Source organism: Rutidosis leptorrhynchoides, chromosome 1, assembly GCF_046630445.1.
Source record: "Rutidosis leptorrhynchoides isolate AG116_Rl617_1_P2 chromosome 1, CSIRO_AGI_Rlap_v1, whole genome shotgun sequence".
In the NCBI taxonomy this organism is placed as follows: Eukaryota; Viridiplantae; Streptophyta; class Magnoliopsida; order Asterales; family Asteraceae; genus Rutidosis; species Rutidosis leptorrhynchoides.
Window position 1 is genome coordinate 478763034 of NC_092333.1, and position 9783 is coordinate 478772816.

Below are 9783 nucleotides of genomic sequence, written 5' to 3' on the forward strand. Positions count from 1 at the left end.
GGACGTGATAATTGCCACCATTGAATTATGTGGACGTGATAATTGCCACAATTGATATGAATATTTTTCCCCTGATTATTATTGCTTGGTAACCTAAGAATTAGGGAACATCATTAATTTTGAGAATTAGTGCACGCCTAATTGACGCGAATCCTAAAGGTAGCTACCAGGTTTAACACCCCCACCCATAATGTTCACTAGACGGAAGGGCAAGTGGGCGTGGTGTTTAGTACTTCAAAGTTTATATGATTATTATACAGACGAGATGTTCTGTTTTGGGGATATTATTATGCGCATTATATGTTAAGGTCGGTTACCAAGCCAAGCTATGAAAGCAATGAAAAGTGAATGTTATGTATCGAGAGAATGATTTTATACACAGGTTATGTGTATGTTATTTTTGTTCACAAGATATGTGTACGGTTACTAAGATTTATGAAAGATGATTTCGTACACAAGAAAGGTGTACTGTATTTAAAAGATATCGCATGTACATTACAGGTGGGTATAGGATTTGGGCCCATTTGTACCATGCAGGATTTAAATCTTGTGGTCTATCAAAATGATGAATTTTATTGTTTTAAGATAAACCTATGAACTCAACAACCTTTTGGTTGACACTTGAAAGCATGTTTATTTTCAGGTATGAAAGAAACCTTCCGCTGTGCATTTGCTCATTTTAAAGACATTATTTGGAGTCGATCATCGCAATGGGACCAGATGTTGGTGACTTCGTCCAGATGGATTAGGACGGGGTATGACAGCAACGACGGCTCTGGATCCAACAATCGTTCAACTCAGAAATTAACAAGAGGTATTCCAAACTTTAATTTACCTCAGAAATCGACTAAATGTGTGAATGTTAAACCTCCATACCCTAATAAATTGCAACAATCGATCAAAGTAATTAGGGTAAACCTTCATCACTCTAAACTGACCGAAGTTAAACTGATGAATCAAATAGATTCAAGTATTTACAAGAACTAATGGGAGAAGAGGGAATAAACTCTAATCTGACGAAAGAAATCAAAGGGGTCGGGATGAAGTGTGAAGATGAACACTCAACCCTAAAAGACATGTCGAAAGTTGTTTCCAGAAAAAGAGAGTCAAAAGATGCCTCTTTAATAAAAAAAGAAAACAAAAAGGGTGTTTTACGATCTGACCATCAGGAGAAAAACAAAACTATTTTTAAAGACAAAAATAACACTCATGGGCTTATAAATAATTCAAGCATTTTATTATCTATTCAAGACCAGAAGCCCAATGTGCTTAATAAAAATGGGCTTATGAGTAGTAAGACCAATCAAGATAGGTTTGGTTGTCTTATTCAGGCCCAGACAAAAAATGATGCTTTTAAAACAGCCCAAAATGCTATGAATCTTAAACGTTTAATCAATAACTCGCATTCTACCGAAAAAGCTTATCTTATTTCAAATAACGAAAAATGTAATGAATGGATTTTTGATTGTGGTGCCACCCACACCATGAGTTTTGAAAAATCAGATTTTTGTTCCAAATCAAAACCACGGGTTAATAAAATTCAAACGGCCAATGGGGACATTGTTCAAGTTGAAGGGGGTGGGAGAATTGACATTACTTCAACTATGAAATTGTCCAACTGTTTATATATTCCAACCCTGTCTCATAAACTGTTGTCTATCAGTCACGTTACAAAAGAATTAAATTGTTCCGTTTTATTACACCCCACTTTCTGTGTCCTACAAGATATCAGGACTGGGGTGATTATTGGGCGTGGTACCAAACGGGGTGGGTTGTACTATGTGAACGAAGTAACCCAACAAGGTACCGTGATACTTGCTCACAGAACATCTACGATGGAAGCTTGGTTATGGCATAGGAGGTTAGGTCACCCATCTGCCGGATACTTACATGCTTTATTTCCAAGTCTTTTTCCATCTAATGTTAATTTGAATTGTGAAACGTGTATTTTGGTTAAAAGTCACTGAAGTACTTTTAAACCTAGTAAGACAAGGAAAGATGTACCTTTTGCTTTAATCCATTCGGATGTATGGGGTCCTTCCGGTATTTTGTCTTATTTATTGATGACCATTCACGAATGACTTGGATTTATTTTTTAACCCACAAATCAGAAGCTTTTGATAAATTTTCTCACTTTTATAAAATGGTACAAACTCAATTTAATAAAAAAATACAAATGTTAAGATCCGATAATAGGGGTGAGTTTGTAAACTCATCAATGAAACTTTTTTGCGAAAATAATGGGATTATTCATCAAACCTCGTGTGCTCATACTCCCGAGCAAAATGGCGTAGCCGAACGTAAAAATCGACTACTTTTAGAAATGACAAGAGTTTTATTAATTGAATCCAAGGCTCCAAAAAGTTTTTGGCCTGAAGCTCTTGCTTCCGCTACCTATCTTATGAACCGATTACCTACTAAAGTTTTGGGCACAAAAACTCCTAAAGATACTCTTTCTCAATTTCATACCCTTCTGACCTCATTTAGCATTGAACCTCGCATATTTGGGTGTTCCGTCTTTGTTCACATCCCAAAAAGTGAGCGCACCAAACTAGATCCATGTGTAGAAAAGTGTGTGATGGTTGATTATGGAATCAACCAAAAAGGGTATCGGTGCTATAATCCAAAGAAACGTCATGTCTACACTACCATGAATTGTGACTTTCTCGAAACTGAATATTTTTATCATACCCAACTCACGAGTGAGGGGGACAAAGAGGCTAATGACACTCTAAGTTGGATACAATGGATACCTAGACCCGACAATATCCAAACATCAACACCTAAACCATGTCCCGATTCACCAAACCCATGTCCCAATTCACCAAACTCATGTCCCAAGTCACCAAACCCAAGTACCGTTTCACCAAATACTATGTTACAAGATTCTGAATCCACCGAAACCTCCTCAAACAATGAACATCCAGTTCAAGAGGAATAAAACAACAAAACTACCGATACCGCAAATGAAAATGAAACCACATAAAGATATGTCTTACCTCAGAGAGTCAACAGAGGTGTACCACCGAAGAGATACTCTCCAGAAAAAGAAGCTCAAATATCAAGATACCCAATTGCCAATATTGCACAAGGGAACCTATCAAGTGAAGCACATAAATTCAATTCTGCTTTATATTCTGAAGAAATTCCAGCTACAGTTGATCAAGCAATGAAATCTGACAAATGGAGAAAGGCTATGGAAGATGAAATGGAAGCACTAAAGAAAAATGATACATAGGAAAAATGTGTCATTCCTCAAGGAAAAAACCAGTAGGGAATCGATGAGTGTTTACAATAAATTACAAACCAGATGGTACCATTGAAAGATACAAAGCCCGACTAATTGCCAAGGGATATACTCAAACATATGGAATAGATTAGTCCGAGACTTTCTCTCTCCAGTTGCGAAGATTGTTACCATCAGGGTTCTTTTCTCAGTTGCTGCAAATGAAGATTGGTCACTTCACCAATTTGATGTGAAGAATGCCTTTCTACATGGTGAACTAAAAGAAGAAGTCTATATGGAAGCTCCTCCAGGATTCTCCGAAAACTTCAAAAATGGGGAAGCTTGTCGACTTAAGAAATCTTTATATAGGTTAAAACAATCCCCACGGGTTTGATTTGGGAGATTTACTTTATTTATAAAAAATATGATTTCAAACAAAGTAATTCAGATCATACTCTCTTTTTTAAACGAAAAGGAAATTCAATTACATGCTCAATCATTTATGTTGATGATATGATAATAACAGGAAATGATAAAGAGAAAATTTCTAACTTAAAAATGAACTTATTTAAAGAATTTGAAATGAAAGACTTGGGCAGACTTAAATATTTTTTGGGGTTTGAGGTATTACAATCCCAACAGGGAATATTTATCTATCCAAAGAAGTATGTTCTTGATTTTCTTGCAGAAACATGTATGATTGATTGCAAACTAGCTGATACTCCAATGATTCCAAACTAGAAGGTATTTATGGAACATAAAGCTGATCTTGCCAATAAAGGGCAATAGCAAAGGATGATGGGAAAACTCATCTATCTTGCTCACACTCGACCGGATATAGCACATACAGTTGGAGTTGTAAGTCAATTCATGCATCAACCACAGGTTCACCATATGGAAGCTGTAATGAGAATCATCAGATACTTAAAGAAAATAACAGATCATGGAGTTGTTTTTAAAAGAAACAGACATTTAAAGACTCAGATATACAAATGCAAGTTGGGCTGGAGAAAAAGGGGACATAAAATCTACATCCGGATTCTTCACACTTGTCGGTGGTAATTTAGTTGCATGGAGAAGTAAGAAATAAAAGGTTGTCTAACTTTCAAGTGCCGAATCAGAATTTAGAGGAATAGCCAAAGGAGTAGTCGAGGCCTTATGGATCAAGAAGTTACTAACGGAAATTGGTTTTCCACCACAAGAAGCTATTCAAATCCTGTGCGACAATGAAGCAGCAATCGCTATTTCAGAAAACCTCATTCAACATGACCGCACTAAGCATGTTGAGATGGATAGACATTTTATCAGAGAAAATTTAGATGGCAAAATTATTTCACTTCCATCAATCAGATCAGAAGATCAGCTTGCCGACATCTTCACAAAATCAGTCAATGGAAGACTCTTCAGTGAAGTACTTGACAAGTTAAATATTGGAAACCCCACTATTCAACTTGAGAAGGAGTGTTAGAATACATCAAACAAAAGGAAAAATTACCATTTTAGCTAATTTTGACTATTGGGATCAGAAGGTAGTTTCATCATATCTCGAAATAGAGGTTGCACATTCAAACGACTAAAAGAGTAGAACACATCAGCTTTCCTTTTTTATCAAGGTGGTTCCAAAAGTGATTTGGAGTCTTACCTTAATCTAGAAATAGCTGTTAGCTTTCTCTTAGTATAAAAACACTTGTATCATGTAAACTAAAACAACAATTCAGCTTGTAATCATTCAAACATTTATACAAACGATCATTATTCAAGTTTATCAAATCAACAGGTTTATCAGTTGGTGAATCAGCTCAAAATGTTAGTTGGAGACTGCAAGAGGACTTTCCTGGTAACTTTTATCATAATGGTGTTATAAGCTGCAATTTTAGTACTACTTTTCACTGCAAATGATATTGTTTCAGGACACTGATTTCAAAGAATGGAAGCTAGTTATTCAGGAAATAACCAAGTTTCTTAAAGTAGACACAACACTATGAATATAAGGCCTTTAAGATACAGCCTCACGTTGGATCCCCATCCCGACAGCCTTCCACATGTTGCCAATGTCAAAAGAAAGCTAAAATTCCAATGTCAAAAGAAAGCTAAAATTGGCAGATGCCATACTTTGCAGCTACCATCCTAACGAGGTTAAGTTATTTCTATGTTACATATCAATAAGAAATCTGTACATTATGCTTTACGTGAAGGCTTCTTTCATTCAACCTTTTCCCTTATGTAGTCACACTGGTAATGCAATTTGACTTTTCTTATCAGGTTAAGTTTTCTGAGCTGACACTTGATAACTTTATAATCCTTCAGTGTTTGGAATGGGAACCGAGTGGATCTTTTTACAAATCAAGTGGAACCATGTCTACTGGTGGTGGGCCCACTGGTAGTCAAAATGGGGCTTTTCTAGGGTCAAGTCGTATCAATTATTCTCAGGAGATTTCTGATCCTACGTTGCCACCAAATCCACGTAAAGATATCTTGTATCGTCCATCCATCACTCATTTTTTGGCAGTGAGTAATCATGGAACACTTTATATTGACTCTATGGTGTTGTTTGTTTTTCTGCAGATCTTATTATGTCTTATGTCCGCGGTCGCATAGATGTATTTTTACTGTTTGTTTTTCTGAAGACATAAGATAAAATGATGTCTTATTCTGTCTGAAACCTCGCAGACTTAGAAATATGCTTCTAAGTGGTGCATGCATAATTAAGTTATTCTAGAGACATAAAAACAAACAGTCTTCACTATTCAACATAGATCTTTAGGCCACATCTCCGCAGCTCTTCAGACAGAAAATCTTAAAAATCAAATAACACCTAAATTTTTTTTTTTTTTTCTGTTGAGGACTATTGGGACATTTCACATTTGAAGTTATGAATTTAGTCAGATTTATATGAAGTTGTTTTATGGTCTTAATGGCTGGTTCTGGCCACTGTGTGTGAGGAGCTTCCTTCTGATGGCGTTCTCTTACTCTATTTGTCGGCCCCAGGTGACCTTTTATATTACTCATATTTTTCACTTTTTTTATGTCTACTAATTCATAAGAGTTTTTTTAAGAAACAGCAAGTATGCTTTCCCATTATCATATTTCTTATGAAAAAAATATGTTGGTTGTTCCAACATATTTTTATATTTCTTATGAACATAATGTCCATACGGTGGACTCGGATGCTACATCCACTTCACCAATTTCTTCTGCTTGTGATAAGACAAGTGTTCCTGAAGAAGAAAATGTTTTGAACTGTTGAGCTTATGAATCTAGAGGCGTGAATCTTGGTAATAAAGGAAACGGAGGTACTCTTATTTATTGGAAAGATGTTAAACTAAAACTGGTAGTGTTCATTGAGTTAATGGACTGGTTCTAAATTTCCTTCAAATAGAGTATTTATGCGATATTGGCTCTATTGAGTCGACAGCAATCGTCAATTTATTGGCGACTTGACTGACTCTTAGACCCTAAATTAAATTTCAGACTGGATTTAAAACCCATGGAAATTTGGTTCTACCATTTTCATGGCGTCTATTATTATTTTTATTTTAGTATTTTTATGTTTTTTAAAAACTTTTTCTTACTTAAAGGCCGGAGGTCCTCTCAGAAGCAAATGCTTTATCCGTCGAATAAAGAGAGAGATGACTTTCTCTACTCTTGAGAGTGTTTCACTCTGGTGGAGAAATGACTTGTCTTTATTCTCGGATAGGGGAAGGATTGTCTACATCTCACCTCCCCCATACACCACTCATGTGGTATTGGGTTTTGTTGTTGTTGTTGTAGGTATTTATGCGATATTTTTTAAGTTACCTGATATAATCAAATAAATTTCAGCATTGACAATATCGATAGCTAACAATGATGTTTGTTTCAGGTTTAAATCTAGTTTATCCTTGTGACTTGCTTCCATTTACAAGAAGACCACTTTTCCTTGTTATTGACAGTGGCAACAGTAATCATTTTAAGGCAAGTACTCTAAACACTTCTTATCTAAGATACTTATGTACAAGTATGAACATGTGAAATCGGTTGTATAGACTTCATGAAATTTGTTACAGTTAAGCTGATAAAATTTCTTCACATGGATCTTACTATGGAAAATTCACGTTTTTGATCACATTGATTAAATTTCTTCACATTGTACTATGTAGCTTATTCACATTTTACTGTTACTTTGGGATGGAGACATGTATGTTGTCCATTGAAGATATTATTAATATTAATATTATATTTAAATATGACAGTTAAAGGAGAACAAGTTGCAATGCAGTTATCTCCAAACACTCAAAGTCCTATACATGGTGCCTTAGATTCTCGCCAGCCAAGTGGAAGTCAGTTCGCAAGCTTTTTGACCGCACCACTTCAGGCCTTTCTTATCCTACTTGGCTTTTCAGGTTCAGACATCCAAATGGTATGTGCCTCTTCTTTAATTCATAATTGCAAATGTTAAAGCTTAGCGATGGCAAAAATGAGTTCACTTGCCATCGCGTAATAGGTCAAAATGGGTAACTATGTATTGCTTCGATTGCCTTGAAACACTTGTCCTAATCTTTTTTATGAACAATTTTTGCGTCATTTTTTGTTATAATTTTTTAAACTTTTATGTAGTTCTTTTAAGAAAATGAGGATAACCCAGTGAGCAAAATATTGTGGGTTATATTATGTGGGCTATGGTCTGTAAATGTTGACGTGCTATAATAAATACACTTTGTATGCTTTCGACCCATTTTGTTTAGCTGTATATCTTTTATATGTTTGATAAAGTAATCTGATTTGAACACATCCACATGTATTTTGTAGTAGCTTTAGTTTAAAACAATAGTTGGCTAAATAGAGATCTGTAAATTCAAGATAAGCTCAACGAGGCTGAAAAGGTTCTCTCTTCATCTTTAAATCTCTGGGGAGAGATGCTGGCATCTTCAGAAACACTTCATTCTGTCTGGGCTCAAATCTTAGGAGATCCGTTTCTTAGACGGCTGCTTTTAAGGTAAATTATGAAACCATCTCCTTTATTAAGACAGTTATGTTATATAGTTTGGGACTCTGTTAGTTCATTGGACTTAAGTGGAGGAATTTGTTGCTGAGTAAATGATTGCCTTCTTAATTACTATCCCGTAATAATTGTCCCATTTTGACTTTTGGAAGTCTTTTTTTTTTTTTTTCAATTATGACTTTTAATATTTTTTGTTTGTTAATATAAATATAATACGTGATGAAAATTATAGCAAATGAAAACACATTAGAAACTCTGTACATTCATATAAATTTCATCAAATATCATGTAACATAAACAAAAATAGTCAAAGCCGAAGTTGAGAAAGAAAAGACTTTCAGAAGTCAAATTGAGACAATTATTTTGGGATGGATGGAGTATATGTTCAGGTTGTACTCTAAAAATCTAAGTGCACTAAGTGACCGGCTTTGCGCATTTCATAGTTCCTTAACATGTTTAAATCTGTTCTTTTCCGCTAAAGTAAAATCAAGTCAAAAACTTGAAAGTTCAATTATGTGAGAAATCACCCTACATCTATTTAAAATGCTTAAAACATCCTAAATAGTTTTATTGAAACATCTAAGTTGCTATAATAATATAGTTTTTGAATGATTCTTAACTCACCAATCATTTTTAAGAAAAAAACAACAAAGTTTGTGGGTTCGCTCAATACCCAACATGTCCCAAACTGTTTTGACACGTCACACGTATAAAAAAGTTAACCATATTGACCCTTTACTTAACCTGTCAGACCAGTTCATGTTATCACATTCAGTTCATGTGCTTGAGGGTGAACATCGTTTAATCTTTCAGGTTTATATTTTGCCGGGGGGTCCTAGCCCTGTACGCTCCAACTTTCAACAAAAAAGAATATCTTCCATCATGTTCACCCACCCTCCCTGACTCCGTGTTACCAATGACTCGATCATCCATTGCAGCAGTTCGACAAATAGCCGACATTTTTGGTGCAACAACCATGTTTAATATCCAAGAAGTGTAGAATGTAATTCTTATATTCAGGTCATCTTTCTCGATGGATGCTGTTACCCTTTACAATTAGTAGTATTATACGTAGTAATTTTTGTGTGTTTACCCTGCTTGGATTGCTAGCCTTTTTTAGGTTTTTATCATATAACATATATTTACATCTGAGTTGTTGGAATAATATGGGAATTTGAGTGGTAATTTCCAGTTATGCAGTTTTGTGTTGAAATACTCTAGTTGCCAATGAGTTATTGGTATTGTGTACATCTGGTGTTTTTTACTCTTTGTTTCTGACACTATAGTTAGACTCTACATTTTGAATGGTTTATTTATGCTTACGAATTTGTTCAGTAAGCAGATAAATTGTGACGCTCCGTACAAAACCATCGTGTACGGATCATCAATCAACAGGATCATTACATGGTCAAACACTATATGCTGTTTGAAAACCGATTTGCATTCATAAAAGATAACGTTTTTACAAAAGATAGCGTGCATCCTATGAATAGGAGCATAAACATAATTATTTGACCCTAAGGTCGTTACAATGCCATTGTTTGAAATTAACATAAACTACGAATGCAACAGAAAA

General features: G+C 35.1%; 1 pseudogene; it reads left to right on the forward strand.

Moving 5' to 3' along the window:
- The window catches only part of LOC139839983 (uncharacterized), a 40381-nt pseudogene extending 31016 nt beyond the window's left edge, over window positions 1-9365 (forward strand).
- Window positions 9366-9783: the final 418 nt, after the last annotated feature.